The sequence below is a fragment of the Podarcis raffonei genome, chromosome Z, assembly GCF_027172205.1.
Source record: "Podarcis raffonei isolate rPodRaf1 chromosome Z, rPodRaf1.pri, whole genome shotgun sequence".
Taxonomy (NCBI): Eukaryota; Metazoa; Chordata; class Lepidosauria; order Squamata; family Lacertidae; genus Podarcis; species Podarcis raffonei.
This window is the reverse complement of record NC_070621.1, coordinates 5486404-5506319: the sequence shown is the minus strand read 5'-3', so window position 1 is coordinate 5506319 and position 19916 is coordinate 5486404. Positions and strand designations below refer to the sequence as shown.

Genomic DNA, 19916 nt, shown 5'->3' with positions numbered 1-19916 from the left:
GTAATATTTCTGGGTTAGCAGAGTCTGTAACCTGAAGCATATGTAACCAGAGGTAGAATAAATATTATAAATCAATATAATATAACAATATAATGTCCTGTACAAGGACATTAAAAGGGGCTCCAACTATGGGGTGGGAGGAGCTTCAGCCCTCTCAGTATTGGGGGGCAGGGGCTGAGTCCCCCCAATATGAAGGGGCCGCCATCTCCCGCCACTGCTGGTTGCCCTCCACACACCTCTGCCCGGGAGCCAGGCTGGGGGAGAAGGAGCATTACATGGCTGAGCCCCTCAATGTGGGGGCACTTCAGCACCCCTACATTAAATTATTGCATTTAAGGAAAAGTCAAAAGCTTTTATACAAAATGAACAAGTCACACCAGTCAAAGTATCTGCTCCCTTTATTAAAAAACTTGTTATACTATATTGATTTATAATATTTATTCTACCTCTGTAAAAGTACAGGGGTTTGATTTTTATCAGAATTAAAAATTAATTCTTTGAATATTAATGTTCTTAATACTTTGGACATGTAGAGTGTGTCTCAGCTATATAAAAGAACAAGGTGTACTTTTTAAAAAATAACATTTTCTACGCTGCTGCTCTGGGAGTAGCCCACACAGAAATGCTCATACCTTATAATAATGCAGATATAAAACATAACATGCCAACACTTTTTTGAAAAGCTAAGCCTGTTACAAACATCCATATAGGATCACTAGGACTGTCCACAACCCCCTGGCCCATCCAAGTCTGACCCAGGGAACATTCAACCTGGCCTGGATCTGGCCCAAGTCAGTTTGGGGGAGGGGCAGCCTACTATTTAATTAGAGATTTTAAAAACCCAATTAAACATATGGTAGAGGTAAGGCAGGTGAAGATGGAAAAGCTGTATCTTCTTTGGCCTCCTCCCAACTGAGCGCATGGAGGGTTCAATCCTGCAGGGTGCTGCTTTGCAAGCATATGAAGGAACACCCTGTAGCCTGCAAGATTAAGCCTTGTGAGGAGAGGATTCAGTCCTGCCTGTGAGGAAGAGACTGATAAGGCAGAACCCGGTAACCTTTCTGTCCAATGTCTCACACTGTGGCAGCCTTGGCTCACCTGACACAAACCTGGGAAATCTGGGGCTGTTTCAACCCAACTTGGCCCAAGCCCAGATCCACCTGAATCAGGCCAGTTCAGCTTGGGCTTTGGGCAGTAACCATGTTGGTGGACAGCCCAATAACAACTTGTATGTCATCTGTTATGTACTGACATACAAGTATGTCATCTGTTATGTACTCACCCTGGGCCAGCAAGGGGATACTGTAGATAGTTTTCACTCAGGTCCACATATGCAAATAAGGGATTGAAAGTGACGTTCAGTGATTGGATAGTTACAGAAAGTGGTTACTGTTGCCTTGTAGTGAAGCTACAGGCTGGCTGAACCCTTCAGTTCAGTTCTGTTCTGGCCTGTGAATAAACAAGAGCTGTCTGAAGAATCGCTGTGTCGTCTGATATGTTCACCCACAACTTAACATCATCCTTCCTTTACTTGGTGCTCTCCATAAGTTTTGGACTACAACTTCCATGAGTCCCAGCTAGGTGGGGCTTTCACATTCCCAAATCAGATTGTGCCATTAGCAAAGTGTCTTGAGTCAAATCAGGAACTCGATAAAAGTCCTGACTGGGCTCAGATGCCTGAAAAAATGCTGCATTTTATAACCAAACACTGCATAGAAAAAGAAAAACAGAAGCAGGATGTGATTTTCACAAAGCACCCCAACCCCCAGCCACAACCTGTACTCCAAAAATTGGGGCATTGGATGTCTTCCAGATACATAGTGTTTTTTTCTGAAGTTCCAGACATGGAGAGTATATTTCTGAACTTCCCAATGTCAAAGCTTTGTCACTGTCACTAACAAAACCAAAAGTTTGGAGGAAGTAATTCCCAGTCTCAAAAAATTAATTCCCCCACACTTAGGGATGAGAGATGAATTCAATTCAGTTCTCATTTAAAGGTGTTTCACATTATACAAACCAAAGAACAGCCATCCTTTGAAATCCACACTTGACAAAATTTTGCAATGCCATTTCTCAGCCAAATGATGTGCACTAAAAAGCATGCATGGGTGAAAATCAGTGTCCATAAAATGCATGCATTTGTGAAAACAACACTCAAATATACATTATATTTGGGACAGTGTATTTGCAAAATTGTGCATATTAGGCAACATTTCATGGACAGATTCATATATTAGGAAAACTTCACACTAAAATGCAGATGAATTTTCATGAGGTTTGCTTTTCTAAAAATGCAAACTGATGCAGAGAGCTGAACTGAAGGCAGCCAAAATGAGAAACTGGAAGAAGCCGGGAAGGCGAACTTACTTTTGTGTAACCTCTTTGAATTGTTTTTAATTCTGAATGTTTAATTGCTGTAACATACCCTGGGATCTAAGGGACGCAGGTGGGGCTGTGGTCTAAACCACAGAGCCTACGGCTTGCCGATCAGAAGGTCGGCAGTTTGAATCCCTGTGATGGGGTGAGCTCCTGTTGCTTGGTCGCTGCTCCTGCCAACCTAGCAGTTCGAAAGCATGTCAAAGTGCAAGTAGATGAATAGGTACTACTCCAGCAGGAAGGTAAACAGTGTTTCTGTGCGCTGCCCTGGTTCGCCAGAAGCGGCTTAGTCATGCTGGCCACATGACCCGGAAGCTGTCTACGCCAAACGCCGGCTCCCTCGGCCTATAGAGCCAGATGAGTGCGCAACCCCAGAGTCGTCCACGACTGGACCTAACGGTCAGGGGTACCTTTACCTTAACCTTTTACCCTGGGATCTGCTGATGAAGAGCAAGGAATAAATTATAACAACAACAATTAATTGATAGATTTGCCTATCCCCAGCCACATTCACCCAAAAAGCTTTTGATTAAGGGTCACAGATGTAACAAACAAATTTGGTGAGCCTTTTGCATGTGGCCTGCAATTGACTGCATCAACTTTAATACTGCTGGTGTTTACTGCAGGCAGAAGGGTGCTTTGTGGGGGGGACGGACTGTTATTGTGTTCCATCTACTATTTATACAATGAATCTGTAATGTAATTTCATGAGGAACTGTGATGCACCAAAAGAAAGACCATAGGAGAAGTATGTTGCAGCTTTCACCCTAATCCATATGAAACAGTGTTTGGATATCAACCTGGTAAACATGGGGAGGAAGGGGAGAGCCTTTCATCAGAAGGACTGACAGTAATCTAAAAAGGGAGGTGAGGGACTTCTGAGAGAGGAATATGGCTAACTGGGCTTTCTTCTGCTGACTCCAGTCAGCAGAGAATTATGTGATGATTGATAGGACAAAAATGGAAAGCCTGGTCATCAGAACTCCCTCATGATTTAGGGAAGGGCAAGGTCAAAAACCCCAAATGCTCAGAAGTAGATGTTTCTCCACACCTGAGGCCGTTTTTTTGTGGGGGGGACAGGGGGAGATTGGGTTCAAGCCGGGAAAAGGCATCGACCATGTATCACATAAAAGCTCTTAATTGGAGCATCAGGTCATCACACACTCTCTTTTTTAAATTTTTTTATCAAGATTATAATTAAGGAAGAATTGGATTTTCTATCTGTCAGTTAAGTAATACTCAGAAGATAAGCAAACTGCCAGAGGATGTGCAACTGTTTGCTAATTTACAGGCCAGAGACTAAAGCTAGAAGCTTTATTTATCTATGGAGAACTTTAAAAGGTTAGGAACTGATAAGTTCAACTGATAAGTAGATCTAAATGGGTGTTAATGGCTCATTTATAACACTTGTAAAACTCTGTCTGAGAGTGAAAGGGAAGCTTGGCTTCATCTGAAAAGAATGTGTAAACAAGGAATGTCCTGGAAGGAAGATATCCAAGGAAAATACCAACAGAAACATGATGAGGGGAAGATGAATACACCACTGGTTTTTGTCATTTTAAAGCAAATGTTGTACCAACAGTGTTTGGTATTGAAGGTATTGGACAGAATTTCAAGAGAAATCACCCTGGAAGTGTCCTGGATGGGAGACTCTGGGGAGCTTGCAGATTCTACAGAACAAGGAGGATCCTCAAAAAGGCTGGAGAGCAAACAGGAGCTACAGGAGATATTCTTCAAATATCTAAAGGGCTGTTGCATTAAAGATGGAGCAAGCTTGTTTTCTTCTGTTCTGGAGGGTAGGATTCGAACCAATAGCTTCAAGTTACAAGAAAGGAGATTCTGACTAAACATCAGGAAGAACTTTCTGACAGTAAGAGCTGTTCAACTGTGGAACAGATTCCTTTGGGAGGTGGTGGACTGTCCTTTCTTGGAGGTTTTTATTATTTATTAAATATTTTTATTAACAAATTCCACATAGCAAATTATGAAAACGTATCATATTCATTATTTTTTTCCTCTTTTTCCCCACCCCCCTTCAAACCCTCCCCCCCCCGATACTTCCCTCAGCTCCTCTCTCTGATTTCTCAGCACATAATATTCTCTGCATGTTGTAAAATTATACATCATAGCTGTCAACTTTTCCCTTTTCTTGCGAGGAATCCTATTCGGAATAAGGGAATTTCCCTTTAAAAAAAGGGAAACGTTGACAGCTATGTTATATACATATCCTTACATTATCTGTCTATCATGTTATCACTTAATAAATTTGTGTATGTTTATTAAAAACCTGCCAAGGAGTCCAAATCATTTTGTTGTCTTTTTAGATAAGTTGTAAAAAGCTCCCATTCTTCCTTAAAGTCACAGTTGTCCTTGTCCTGCAATTTGTATGTCAATTTAGCCAGCTCTGCATAGCTCATCAGTTTTTCTTGCCACTGTTCTTTCGTTGGGATTTCCTCAATCTTCCATCCTTGTGCTATCAAGACTCTTGCCGCTGTTGTAGCATACATAAATAAATTCTTTGTTTTTCTGGGCTAGTCTTGTCCTACAATCCCTAACAAAAGTGCTTCTGGTTTTTTTTTTTACAAATGTCATTTTAAACATTTTTTTTCCAGTTCATTATATATCATTTCCCAAAAATTTTTAACTTCTCTACATTCCCACCACATATGATAAAAAGTCCCTTCTTTTTCTTTACATTTCCAACATGTGTTTGACCCGGTTTTGCTTTCTTGTTATCTTCCTTATACATCTCATGTAATTGTCTATATTGTAACCAACTCTGAAAATGTTCTTTTATTTCCTCATAATCTTTTAATTTCCATTTTCCTTCTTGATCCTTCAACATGTGTTTGACCCGGTTTTGCTTTCTTGTTATCTTCCTTATACATCTCATGTAATTGTCTATATTGTAACCAACTCTGAAAATGTTCTTTTATTTCCTCATAATCTTTTAATTTCCCTTTTCCTTCTTGATCCTTCAACAAATCTCTATATGTAGGCCACTTCCCCTTTTCGCCAAGCAGTTTGAGCAACAATACTTCCTTGGAGGTTTTTAAGCAGAGTTTGGATGGCCATATGTCATGGATGCTTTAGTTGAGATTCCTGCATTGCAGGAGGTTAGACTAGATGTCTCTTGTGAGTACCTTCCGATTCTATAATTCTATGATTCAGGACAGATCCTTGCAGCTGTTTGGGGGTGGGTGGAAATACAGAATACAAAGAATACATCTCTTTGTAGATGGAAAAACCAAATAACTTCATGGTCGGTGAAGAGGAGAAAGGATTGCAATTGGTAGTGCTGAAAGAGACAGAGATGACTGCATGGCAAGAAGACTTTAGGCCGTTAATGATGGATGTGAGGAAGAATTGGAAAAAATGCAGAAAGAAGGGCTATAATACAGTCATACCTTGGGTTGAAGTAGCTTCGGGTTGAGCGTTTTCAGGTTACACTCCGCGGCGACCCAGAAGTAATGGAACGTGTTACTTCCGGGTTTCGCCACTTGCGCATGTGCAGACGCTCAAAATGACATCAGCGCATGCGCGGAAGTGGCGAATCACGACACGTGCAAACGCGCAGGCGTGGGTTGCGTTCGCTTCGCGGAACGGATCCCATTCGCATCCAGAGGTACCACTGTATCAAGATCTGATAAGAAAAGTCTGGTGCATGGGGCGTGGAGATTTCTTGGGACATCTTCAAAGTCCCCCCCCCCCCTAGTTCTGAACTTCTTGACCTGCTCCTGAACTGAGACTCCTGAGCCTTGTTTCTGCTGCTGAGTTTGCACCACTACTTGCCTAAATATATATTTTTTTCTTACTTCAAAGTGAGAGCCTCTCTCTCTGTGTTGGGAGGGAACCAGGACTCACAGGGCAAAAGTGGATGGAGCAACAGACGTGACCCTTTCCTTTGTTCAGTGGGCTACTTTCCAACTACACCAAGGTCAGAGGTTTTGGCACACAGGCAAGAGGCATAATCACAGTTCAGTGACATATTCTAGTCAGGGGAAAGCACTTGACAATGATGCAGGGCTGGTGAGTGATAAGGCCTAAGAGAGGTAGTGTTACCAGGGGAAGAGTCCTGAAAAAGAAGGAGGAGGAGGAGGGTTTGGATTTGATATCCCACTTTATCACTACCCGAAGGAGTCTCAAAACAGCTAACATTCTCCTTTCCCTTCCTCCCCCACAACAAACACTCTGTGGGGTGAGTGGGGCTGAGAGACTTCAGAGAAGTGTGACTAGCCCAAGGTCACCCAGCAGCTACTTATGGAGGAATGAGGAAGCAAACCCGGTTCACCAGATTACGAGTCTACTACTCTTAACCACTGCACCACACTGGCTCCCTGAGGAACAGACAGAGAGGCCCTGGAGCATAGTGGTAGCTGGCATACTTTGGCACTGGTAGGGTGGAAGGCCTGGAGACCAACAGTAGGAGGAGCCAGGGCTACAGAGAGAGAGAACCAACTAATTCTAGTTTTGTCCCTATCTTCTCCCTGCTGAGGTCTGCAACAGCAATTTTAAGGAGTAGGAGGAAGCTGACAACTATGGCCACCTTCTGGATTAGTTGCAAGTAGGCTGGCAAGCCAGTGGGGGCTGTCTGAGGGAAGGGGGCAGAGCCCCAATCATCATTATATATTGTGGGATATCAAGAAAGAACAGTCAATTTCAACATTTCCCGTTTGCTAGAATGGTCACACAGAGGAATGTGGCTGGGGGTGTGTGTGAGAGAAACTGGAAAAAATAAGTACAGTGGTACCTCGGGTTACATACGCTTCAGGTTACAGACTCCGCTGACCCAGAAATAGTGCTTCAGGTTAAGAACTTTGCTTCAGGATGAGAACAGAAATCGTGCAGCAGTGCAGCAGCAGCAGGAAGCCCCATTAGCTAAAATGGTGCTTCAGGTTAAGAACAGTTTCAGGTTAAGTATGGAGCTCCGGAATGAATTAAGTACTTAACCTGAGGTATCACTGTATTTTAAAAATAAACTTATTGAAGCTCCTTTCCAAGAGGTGTCCCGGATGCCACCCTCATTGTCTTGGGACCTTTGCCCCGCCCCCAACCCAGCTGCGTTCCTTAGCCCCCCACCAGCAGCGTTTGGGGTTTTGGGGCCGCTATAGCGGCCTGCCAAGAAAGCAGAAGCCCGCAGAGGCCTGTGGAATTCACGGAGGCCGAGACGGCCTGCGGAGGCCAAGGTGGCCACCAACAGCGGTTGGGCTACGGGGCACGCGGGCACCGCAGATGACCTCTCGGACCGCTAAGCCAAAGCTATTTATGCTAACAATGTTCAGTAAATAAACCAGAAAATTACACTTGCAACTGTCATCCACAAATGACAACACTTTGGAGGTCCCAGGTCGCAAGGTGGTTGGATTGGTCTCAACTAGGGCCAGGGCCTTTTCAGTACTGGCCCCGACTTGGTGGAACGCTCTGCCACAAGAGACCAGGGCCCTGCGGGACTTGACATCTTTCCACAGGGCCTGCAAGACAGAGTTGTTCCGCTTGACCTTTGGTTTGGTCTCAGTCTGACCCTTATGTTTCCCTCCCCTTACAGTTTTGATCTATGGGCTACTTTTAAAATGAGGCTGCATTTAAATTGCATTTTAACCTGTATTTTAAATTGGTTTCCCCCCCCCCCCAATTATGTGGACAATACTGAGCAAGCTGTTGTTGTGGTGGTGTTAGCCGCCCTGAGCCCGGCTCTGGCCAGGGAACGTGGGGTATAAATTATTATTATTATTATTATTATTATTATTATTATTATTATTATTATTATTATTCCTTCTTTTAATAATTTCAATTTGTGCAGCGGGAGGGGAGTGACAATAAATTTTCCGCACTGGGTACCACCTGACCTTGCTACGCCACTGAAGCAACCCTAGCATCATGTCGCACCACTAGTTATTTGCAACACTCCCTGGGGTGGCTGGTGCCCATTGGGGGGGGGGGAGAAAGCAGGCAGTCCAAATAGTAGGCGGAGCCAGGACCAATGACAGGCAGAGACAACAAATTCAAATTTTAGCCCCATCTTCCTCCCTGCTGAGTTCTACAAGGTCAACACTGAGGCTAAAGACTAGGAGGAAGCTGAGAGGCTGTGCTGCTACCTGGACTGGTTGCTAATATGAAGGCAGGCCAGGTGGGGTTGGCTGAGGACAGGATGGAACAATGCCCAGTTCGTGTTAATGGCCCAGCCTCCACTTCCTGGGGCACTCAGAGGTCAGCATTAAGCCAGCTAACATGTTTCCATCTCCCATTTCAAGTCAGAGGACATCATTATTACAAGAAAAAATGGGAAGACCATAAAGCTATCTTGTCAGCTGGCACCACTAGGATGCTTTATACCCACCCAAGGATACGGCCCATTGTATTTTTAAAAATGAAGTAATAAATAGCAAGCCCATAAAGGAGAAATATGTATTTAATGGACTTCCTGGAGAGATTTTAGCCGCCTTTATGTTTAAATTTCTTGGTTGATTAGCCCACAATGTCTTGTAATCGCTTGGGAGGATTCTGAAAAGCAAAGCAAAAGATGCCAAGTGTTGGGAAGCCATTTGAGTACAGAGAAGAAGTAATTACAGGGATGCCACCGACACCCTGGGGAAGGGAGGGTGGTAAAGCATCTGCTTTGCGTGCAAAAGACCTCAGGTTCAATCCCCAGTATCTCCAGCTGGAAAAGCCTTCCCATCTGAAACCCTGGAGAGCCACTGCCAATCAGAGCTCTACTGGCCAATGTCTTGACTCAGTATAAGGTGGCTTCCTATGTTCCTACCCAGTACAACACAACATTCTACATTTCACAGGAGGAAATAGGAACACAGCGTAACATACTGTATTTTTCGCTCTATAGGACGCACCGGACCATAGGACGCACCTTGTTTTAGAGGGGGAGAACAAGGGGGGAAATTCTCCCCCTCTCTGCTCAGCGCCCCTTCAGTGCAGTGGCAGGAGAAACGGAGCCCCTTCCATTTCTCCTCCCACTTGGCTGAAGGGGCGCTGCACAGCTCTCCCTCTCTGCTGAAGCCAGGAGAGTCTTGCTCTCCCAGCTTCAGCGAAAGGAACCTGAAGCCTCCAGAGCGCAGCGGGAACTCGTGCTGCGCTCCTTGGCTTCGCGTTGCTTTTGCTAAATCCTGGAGAGCAAGAGGGGTCAGTGCACACCGACTTCAGAGGCGCTTCAGAGGCTTCGCATTGCTATCGCTGAAGCCAAGGAGCCTGCATTCGCTTCATAGGACGCACACACATTTCCCCTTAATTTTTGGAGAGGAAAAAGTGCATCCTATAGAGCAAAAAATACGGTACTCATTCCCTTGTTATGGATAATTAAGAACATAAGAAAAGCTTTGCTAGATCTCGTTCACCATCCTGTTCTCACAGTGGCCAACCAGATTCTACAGAACATCTCTGTCTGTCTGTCTGTCTCTAACACACACACACACAAACAATGTCACACATTGCTAAAATATCTTCTCTGTCAAATATTGTGCTCAACCAGTTTGTCCTCCAATGACTTAGGAACATAAAGCTGCCTTAACATAAAGCCAGACCATTAGTCCATCTAGCTCAGTGTTATTTACTGATCCAGGATATCAGTCAGGCGGTCTTTCACAGCCAGCTCATTATTGTCTACACTGACTGGCAGTGACTCAACAGGGTTCGATGCTGAGGACTGAACCTGGGACCTTTGGAGTCCAAAGGATATGCTCTGCCACTGAGTGACACCCCACCCCTTAAAAGCTGTGGGGGTATTTATTCTTTGAATTCAAAATATTACTGGCTTGAGTGAATTAATTCATTTATATCTCACCTTGCCTCAAAAGAGCTCAGTAGCATATCTGATTCTTTTTCCCCTCCCTCCCTCTCTCCCTCTCTCTCTCTCACACACAAATTGCCTTGACTCTAACACTGTGGAAGGCTGGACAAGGCTGAGTAGGCACAAGACAGCACACAAGTGCATCAACTTGCTAAAGCTACGCAGTTCTGGGTTTGGTCAGTGCCTGGATGGATGACCACCTGGAAACCATCTTGCAGGCCATGAAGAAGAAGAAGAAGAAGAAGAAGAAGAAGAAGAAGAGGAGGAGGAGGAGGAGGAGGGGGAGGAGGAAGAGGAGTTTGGATTTGATATCCCGCTTTATCACTACCCAAAGGAGTCTCAAAGCAGCTAACAATCTCCTTTTCCCTTCCTCACCCACAACAAACACTCTGTGAGGTGTGTGGGGCTGAGAGACTTCAGTGAAGTGTGACTAGCCCAAGGTCACCCAGCAGCTGCTTGTGGAGGAGCAGGGAATCGAACCCGGTTCACCAGATTACAAGTCCACCACTCCTAACCACTACACCACACTGGCTCTCATGAGGAAGAAAGCTGGAATACAATGATATAATAGATAGGTAGATACGTAGAGCTGGTGGCTAGCATTTCCCCCCACTGTGCCCTGGACATTGTGCTAGCCCAGGATGTTGCTGGAAGGGGGAATGGTAGCTACCAATGGAGACTAACATACTTTTGGAGCAGCCGACATTTTGTTTTCCTCACAGTACCTTGAACTAATGTAACATTTGGGATGCTGCCAGAGAAGTGTTTGTCAAGTGGTTAAAAAGTGGAGGCAGCCTACTACTCTACCATACTACAAAGGAAGCGCCCACCCACCCACAACCCTTTGGGAAGGCTCACCCACCAAGGAAGGGCAGTAGCTCAGTGGTAGAGCACCTGCATTACATGTAGAAGGTCCCAGGTTCAGTCCCTGGCATCTACTGAGGAAGGTGGGGAAAAGCCACTGCCAGACACTGTGGACAATACTGAGCAAGCTGTTGTTGTTGTTGTTTAGTCGTTTAGTCGTGTCCGACTCTTCGTGACCCCATGGACCAGAGCACACCAGGCACTCCTGTCTTCCACTGCCTCCCGCAGTTTGGTCAGACTCATGTTTGTAGCTTAGAGAACACTGTCCAACCATCTTGCCCTCTGTCGTCCCCTTCTCCTTGTGCCCTCCATCTTTCCCAACATCAAGGTCTTTTCCAGGTAGTCTTCTCTTCTCATGAGGTGGCCGAAGTATTGGAGCCTCAGCTTCAGGACCTGTCCTTCCAGTGAACACTCAGGGCTGATTTCCTTCAGAATGGATAGGTTTGATCTTCTTGCAGTCCATGGGAACACTGCCCCCTTCATGGATCACTCCCCTTCATGGATCACTGCCTTGCCGTGGCGAAGGGGCTTGAATAACTCAGAGAAGCTATGAGCTATGCTGCGCAGGGCCACCCAAGATGAACAGGTCATAGTGGAGAGTTTGACCAAACGTGATCCACCTGGAGGAGGAACCGGCAAGCCACTCCAGTATCCCTGCCAAGAAAACTCCATGGACAAAGACAACTGAGCTAGCTAGTCCAGTGGTTTCCCTTGGCATAAGGCAGCTTCCTGTGTTCCTATAGCTTCCGCGAGACATGACTTAAGGATAGAGCACATGCTTTGCATGCAGAATGTCACAGATTCAATCCCAGGCATCTCCAGCTAGGGATGGGAATGTCCCATGTCTGAAATCCTGGTGAGCTGCTGCCAGACAGTGCAGGCAATGGTGAGCTACATGAACTGAAGCTCTGGCTCTGTATAAAGCAACACCCTAATTTCCTATGAATTCAGGGGGGAAGGGGCAGTTTGCTGAGCTCTTCCCTCAAAACCCAGAGCCAGCTCTGCCCACAGTCCTCAACAGCAAATGGGGTAGCCTGCAGTGTAGAGGGGTGGGTGTGTTTTCTCTTCATGTATGGCCAGGTCACCTTGACACAGGAAATTATAATGCTGCAATCTGACTTCCTGCATTGTTTCTTTCCCCCTGAAACATAAATGACTTGTGTTAATCCCTTCTGAGGCTTTTCATCATTTCTTTAAGATGTCTGAGCATCCAGACTCAACAGTTTCCAGCAATACAACAGGGAACCAAACACTATGGAAGCAGATGGAGTGCTACCACCAGCATCAATAACTTATGAGTGGATTAGAGACTGGATTCCAGCTGGTACCCTCTTGATCTTTTATTAGCACACAAAGTTATTAATTACAGGTCTCAGATTGATGTTGGAGGCTTCCTAGCTGTATGGTGTTGGGCAACTTCAGTATCCATGTTGAGACCACTTGGCTGTTTCCAGATATTACCAATCTGCTTGACAAACAGGGTGTTTGGTTCACATGTAAGACTTATCAGTCAATCTAACCCAAAGGTAGTGGCTCTCCAGGGATGAAAGCAGAGGCTTTCCCCCAGCCATACCTGGAGAAGGTGGGGATTGAACCTGCATTCAAAACAGGTGCTCCACCACTGTGTTATCAACTGTCACCTAAAAATGAAGTAAGATCCCAGTCCTCATGGTTCTCGGAAAGAGAGCTGTACTAGATAGGAATTTAGGGAGCTGCCTAATGACAAGTGAGATCTGGTCATTCTTACTCATTTTTGTCCACACTGACTGGCAGAGGCTCTCCAGGGTTTCAGACTGTGATCTCTCCTAACCCTAAACTGGAGATGCCAGACACTGAAGCTGGGACCTTCTGGGACAAGCTTTCCCAATAAGACAGCATCCACACACAAGACACAACTGTAGAGATGTTTTTAATTGCTTGTAGTTTGTCATATTTTGTATTTTAACTGATTTTATCTTCCTGGTACACCACTTTGATAGCTTTTGGTTGTGAATTGGTTTATAAATCTGCACATAAAAGAGAAGTAAATAAAGAGGAAAGTCTGAACCACCCTGCAGCAACAGTGCCTGCCCATCAGAGACTGTGGCTCTGGAGGGTCTCAGCTGAAGTCCATGTTTCAAGGAAAGCTCTTTTATTCCTTTGAAATGCACTACACCTACAGATTAAGAAGGGACGTGGCAGAATTTTGACAGGGGGAGAGTCAGAAGAAAAGATTAAGAGCTGGAGAGAATGACTTTAAACTGTGACACTCTTCAAGGTCAACTGAAGGAAGCCCGCTCTTTTGTCTTTAGAAGCCCAGTCAATTAAAAAAAAAAATGCAGCCTGCAGTGTAGAAGGGTATTTCCCCTTCCTTCAACTGCATTAATATGTGAATGGAGTAGAGTTGGACTTGTGAAGAGTCCCTGCTTCAAAGCCCCACTCCTCTACAAAGAATGCTAGGCCAGTATATATATCTCGCAGCCTAGCCTACGTTTATCTATAGGCAGTATCTCAGAGAGACATCTGCATGAGTTGGACATTCCCTCTGCCCACCAGGAGGTCATCAATTGTCCTAAGGGGAGGACTCCAGGACAAGAGAGAGAGCCAGACATATACCACCTGGACACTCCTGCCACCACCATTTTCTGTCCCATGATTCCAAGAGAAGGGAACCATCTCAAAGCAAAAAGCAAAAACAGAAAACACTTCAGAGCCTGCTCTACATCAGCTATTTGGAGCACAGGAAGCTGCCTTATTTTATTGGTCCATCTAGCTCAATACTGTCCACACAATGACAGATATCTTTTTTTAAAAAAAATAATGTTTATTACTTTTAAACATTACAAAAAAGAAAAAAAGGAAAGGAAAGAGAAGAGAAAAAAGGAAAAACAATACAATACAATACATAAACAATACACAACACAGCTTTAACACAATAAACTAAACACAACAAAACAAAAACAATTCAAAACACACATTATACCATTTCAATATCATATCTTACATTAACTTGTTTCAACGACCTCCTCACACCTCCCTTTTTGTATTCCACTTCTACTAATTGTTTCAGCAATTCCTTTCCATCTTCCTCTGTTTTCTGTCATATAATTGTCTTAACATATTTTAACCTTATTTTCCCTTTAATACTCCAATAATCTATTTATACTTAATTCCTTATAGCATTTCTACTAAAGCCGTATAACTTCATTCCAACATTTTTCTAATACTCATTAATTTTACAATGTTTCTATAAATAGTCTTTAAACTTTTTCCCATCTTCTTCCACCGTCTCTTCTTCCTGGTTTTGGATTCTGCCAGTCGTTTCCGCCAATTCCATATAGTCCATCAACCTGGTGATCTTCTGTCCGAGGCTCTTAACTCTTTTCCAAGTCCCTTCTGCAAGTCTTCTTCGTATTTGTACATGCACTTTGCTTTGTCCTCTACTGATCTTATTTTTATTTTCCTTCCTTTGAGACTGAAGAGTAGGTCTCGGGGGAACTCTCACCTAGAAAAGATTTTATTCCTTCTCGACAGGGCAACCAAATCTCCGTAGTTAAAGCTGAAATCCAAAAGATATTTCAGGATGTCTTTCAAAATTTCTCCAATTCTGAAGGCCCTCACAATTTTGATCTCTTATTGACCCAAGTCCAGGTCCCAAAAATCAGCAAATTCCTGTGTGAGGGGATCTATCAAACTTCCCTTCTCCAGTTCAGGTAGGGCTCTGATCCTCAAAATCTGATTTTCTTTAAATTCAATCATAGAAGGCAACAACTTATCATCGTCAGGTTGCATCTGTAAGGCTGGGGCTCTCTCTCTCTCCGATTGTATTACTTCAGGTTCAACGGCAACAACTTCCTCCCTGGCCTTCTCTGCAGTTTGCCATGTCAAAGTGGATTCCTGTGTCAATTTCTGAATAGTTTCTATATTGATGTTCACTTTTTGTCCCAAATTATCGATTTTGGTAGTTACTACATCCACCTTCTTGTGGAGCTGTTCCAATGAGTCATTTATCTTACATAATGAAACCACTAAAGCCTCTTCTGTTGACATTCTTAGCCGATTCAAGGTCAGTCCCAAAGTCTCACACTTTTTATCTTGCAGCTGGAAATTCCCCCAGCTCAGCTCTTGTAACAGTTTCAAAGACTTCCTCTAGAGGGAAACAGTTTCTATTTGTATTGATCCTTTTAAACACCATTCAAACAATAAATTTAGTTTCAATTTTCAGTTACTTTAACTCCTTTTTAACCGCAGAAGGAGACAATGGAAACAATATATTTCTCTTATTTAACTAGCTGTCGATGAACATTCTAATCACGGTCAATGAGCATTCTAAAGCACGTCAGTCCTGCTGGCAGCCCGTTTCCAGGATCGGAGCGGTGGTATTTTAATTCTATTCGCTCTCTCCTGCAGGTATATTCAGTCCAAAACTTTTCCCCCTCTTCTCCTGCCACCAAGGGGGGGGTTGGTATTTTTTACCGATGGAAATTCAGTCCTTTACTATGGGCTTTCCGCAACTTCAGCTTGCATCCTCATTGCTTCGGTCTATTTACAGAAGGGGAAGGTGGACTTCCTGTTTTGGACCTCCCCATTTCGACACCAAATTAAGACGTTTAAAAATCCAATTCTCCGCTCTACTCACGGGTAGTTGCTTTAAGATCAAATTGTCCACAGGAAAAAGTCAGCGCTCTCTAGCAACAGCTATGCAGCTTCGCTCCGTGGAAGAAGCAGTCAATTCGAAGCACCGCGCCGCTCACCCCACGTCGCTCCGGATCCCCGAAACCGGGTTTCCTTGCGAGTAGGGGAGGCGCAAAAGGTGCCAGCCGAATCCCACGTTCACAGGCTTCACCCGCCTGTGATTTTTAATGGGTCTCCGCCTTCGCCGTGGCGGCCAGACCCGAATTTCCACGAGGCAAATTCCTCCCGGAATTCCGCCATTACCGGAGGCGCCAACCCGGAAGTCTCCACACAATGACAGATATCAGCTCTCGTTTTGATAAGGTGGCCTTGCCACATAGAGATATGTGTTGTCAGGAGGACTATGCAGCATGCTATCTTTATTTTAAAAGCATATAAATGGTGCCCAGGCAACATCGATATGGTTTTGCTTTGTAAACCCTCTCAGAGCTCACCTATGGTGGGTTAAATGCTCGCACAAGGAAATGTCCCACACCCTCTCAAGTAATCCATCCCTAGAGGGGACCTGATCCAGACTTCCAGCCATGACACTGGCGGGCGGATCTGCATGGGAATGTTACCTTCATAGAGTAGACTCCACCCTCCATCCTGGCAAGCAGAAGTTGTCAGAGTTCAAGGACACATCTCAGTAAGGCAAAAAAGACTCAAGGAAGATGCAGAGCAGGACCAGGAGGGGCGCAGCTGAAGAGAGAGAGTGGCTTGGGAAGAGTTCCTTTGGGCTGCATTCACCCTAGGCCTCAGGTTTCCTATCCATGCCATAAATTCTGGTGTCCAATCCAAATAAACCTCTTCCTTCTCTGAGTTGCTGGTCATTTTCTGAGTCTCCATGATGATGAAATTATTAGTGAATTTTCTAATGGGCACCTGTAAAATTAATGCTGCTACTGCTGCTGCTACTGCTGATAATACATGTCACCCAGTGCAACCTGCTGTTTTCCATTGACCCTAGACATTTATCCGCCTTTCTTTCCCTTTTTTGCTGCTCTTGCTGACCAGGAAAAATGGCGCTCATCTTTCTGCAGTTTGCAAAATGAAGATGGGGGGGGGGACCCAGGACTCACCACTAGAACAAGAAGAAATATGTGATGTTAACAGTTCACTGAGCTGTGATATGAACAAGCTGGGTGTTGAAAAAGAAATCTGAGCTTAAGAGTACATTTCCAGTGTTAATAAAGATTCCTTCTTTTGTTGTATATTTCCAAACACTGATTCTAAGATAGGTGTCATCTGTTTTCTTCTGGAATTAGACATTCAGACAAATTTAAGGCTCCGTGGTCTCATTTGTCCTTGTTAAGTGGTAGTGCTAGGAGCCTCTGCTTTTTTAAAAATCCTCCATCTTTCGCTATTATTTTGTGGCTATTGGCACATTCCAAGACTTTCGGGTATCTGGTGAAATGCCCTCCATTCCTACCTCATGTACCTTTTCTCAAGACCATTTCAGTTCAGTTTTGCATTTCCATGTGCCAAGATTCTGCTACAGATCATGAGCCTGTGCTTTAGGAATGCATTTACATCCTGATGACAGAAAGGGAGAGAACTCAGTTCAGGATGCAGGCTGGAGATGAAGGAGCATACCTTTGCCTCTTCATAAGAATGTCATAAGAATCATAGAGTTGGAAGGTACTCCCAACGGCACCAGACCCCCCTGCAATGCAGGAATCTCAACTAAAGCATCCATGACATATGGCCATCCAAACTCTGCTTAAAAGCCTCCAAGGAAGGAGAGTCCACAACCTCCTGAGGGAGACCGTTCCACTGTTGAACAGCTCTTACTGTCAGAAAGTTCTTCCCAATGTTTAGCTGGAATCTCCTTTCTTGTAACTTGAAGCCATTGGTTCAACTACCCTCCAGAGCAGGAGAAGACAAGATTGCTCCATCTTCCACGTGACAGCCCTTGAGAAGACCCCTCACTTCCAGTTAAATGGTTGATATACAGATTTGATATGTGGCATTTCTGTTACTAGAGGCCCATGGGACTTCTGTGGCTTGGAGTGCTTTTAACAAGCGCCATCTTGTTTGCCAGCATTGGTGTATCTGGATCAGAATAACATGGCCGCTGTAGTCCATGTAATGGTAACCTTGAGGCATAGTTGCAGCAGCGTGATCTACTGGGCCTGCCCTTGGACCTAGTTCAGAAGCTTCAACTAGCATAGACTGCTGGTGGGGACAGTTGGCCAACAGGATGTGACACCTCTGCTAAAATATCTGCATGGTCTGCCCATATGCCACCTGATCAAGTTCAAGGCTATGTGTTGCTCTACAAAGTCCTGAACAGCTTGGGTCCAGGTTACCTTAAGGACCATTGGTTCAATTACTGAGATTATTTGAAGGAGCACTCTCAGTTGTCCCCATTGTTGTAGAGGCACAACCAGGCTCAGCTGGAAGTAAAGCATTTTGTATTCCTGTTCCCATGACATGGAACACTCTTCTGGCAGAGACTCAATAGGCTTCCTTGTTCTGTTTTAATTGGTTTTTCCCCTCTGCAAAGATCTAATGTTCAATCTCAGTCAGAGCAGATATCCCTAAATATAGTGCCCTCCAGATAGCACTGGACTCCCCACTCCCATCAGCCCCAGCTAGTATAACCAATGGCCAGGGATGATTATCGTTGTAATCCAGCATGTCCAGAGGGCATCAGCTTGAGAAAACTCTTGTGTTAGACCACACTGCATGAACTGATGGTCTGACTCTGTACAAGGCAGTTTCATGTGGAATGTACCACTTCAGAATGCAGGAGGGGAATATATGGTCTCATCAGAAAATCTGTGCAAGTGAAAAATGAAATGCCCTTATCCTAGCTTTCTCCTTGTTGGGGTTCTTTTCTTCATCTAAAAGTGGCTTTCTTTCATGCAAGAGACTGTTCAAGCATTCAGTTGCAGCCTCACATGATGCAATCCTAGCAGATTCACACTGTGAAGGCTTCCTTCCTTCCTTCCTTCCATTGTAGCTCAGCCCTCAATCACTGGAAAGTTGTAGGTCCTCATTTTCCCAAAGGTAAGTGTAAAGGGAATTGGGGGTTGCTCGTGCGTAAGGGGGCTGCTGCTCTAGGCAACGTTGTCTGGCTAAACCTTTCCCTGGCTGGACAGCCCTTTCTCCGTGGCTGTGTCAGTCACTGGCAGAATCCGTCAGTGGGCGTTTCCTGAACTTCTTCCAACATAAAAGCTCTTTGACGCCAAGACTCCACCTAGCCTCCCTGCGCGGAAGTCTTCTGCGCAGAGTGGGCGTGGCCAGCGGAGGTCCTGGGCTCTCCCCGCTGGTCTCTGTGGAAGAGTCTTGGAGCCATCTCTCCGAAGTCCTTCCCTGCTCCCCTTTCTTCCTGGTGTCACACCGATTTCCTTCCCCAAAGGAAGTGTTCTCTCTCTCCCTGCTGGTCCCTTCTCCTGCATCGTTGGGGAGCCTTACCTCCACTCTTGGCTCCGATGGCAGTTCCCTGACAGTAAGGAAGAAGAAGGAGGGCAATTCTTGCAAGGGAAGCTCTCAGTAGAGGTTTCCTGGCCCTTTTGTGGAAAGGGGATTCATTGACTAGGCCTGGGGTGGGGACCCTCAGGCCTGGAGGAGAAATGTGGCCCTTCAGTCCTCTCCATCTCGAATTCTGTGGCCCCAGACCACATACTCTCTCCCCAGGCCACACCTGCTCTCCAGCCTTCTTTCGCACCATCCTTGAGTGCTTTTGCCAAGCTGAAATCTGTTCTTCAACTCTGTTAATGCCTCTTGCTTCCCTAGATAAAAGATACAAAAAGGGGTGTGCAGGCATGTATAGAAACTCACCCACTGTGTGATGGGGAAAATTATTTGCTACTCTGCCCACTTCTGCTTCTGGCGCTGCTCACCACTGGCATGCAACCCTCAGAAGGTCACCTGCAAGGGAATGTGGCCCGTGAGCTGGAATAGTTCCCCCCACCCCTGTTTTACCAAGACCTTGAGGATGAAGGGGTTATAAATCTATTTTACAAAAAATTGGTACACTTTCCAACTCTTTCCCAGGAGTGATTAATGTAGGTAACAAAAGCCTGGGCATGAGATTAGGGTGCCAGATGTTTTCATTTCTGAATGATGCCAACAGATGTTTCAGGCGGAAAGTTATGTGCGATACTTGGCAGAACTAAACACCAATAAAACTTTCAGAAGGAGATGAGGCGAGTGTTCTCAGGTCTGCTGCCCAGTTGTCATTCTTGACAACTGTGTGTTATTTAGAGACCCTGCA

General features: G+C 44.9%; 1 long non-coding RNA gene across 1 annotated transcript; it reads left to right on the top strand.

The window, feature by feature from the left end:
- Positions 1-6743: 6743 nt before the first annotated feature.
- On the top strand, positions 6744-16917 carry LOC128406565 (uncharacterized). The gene is made up of 2 exons (XR_008328525.1): positions 6744-6940; positions 16709-16917. It is a non-coding gene; the product is annotated as an uncharacterized LOC128406565 (long non-coding RNA).
- The last annotated feature ends 2999 nt before the right edge of the window (positions 16918-19916 follow it).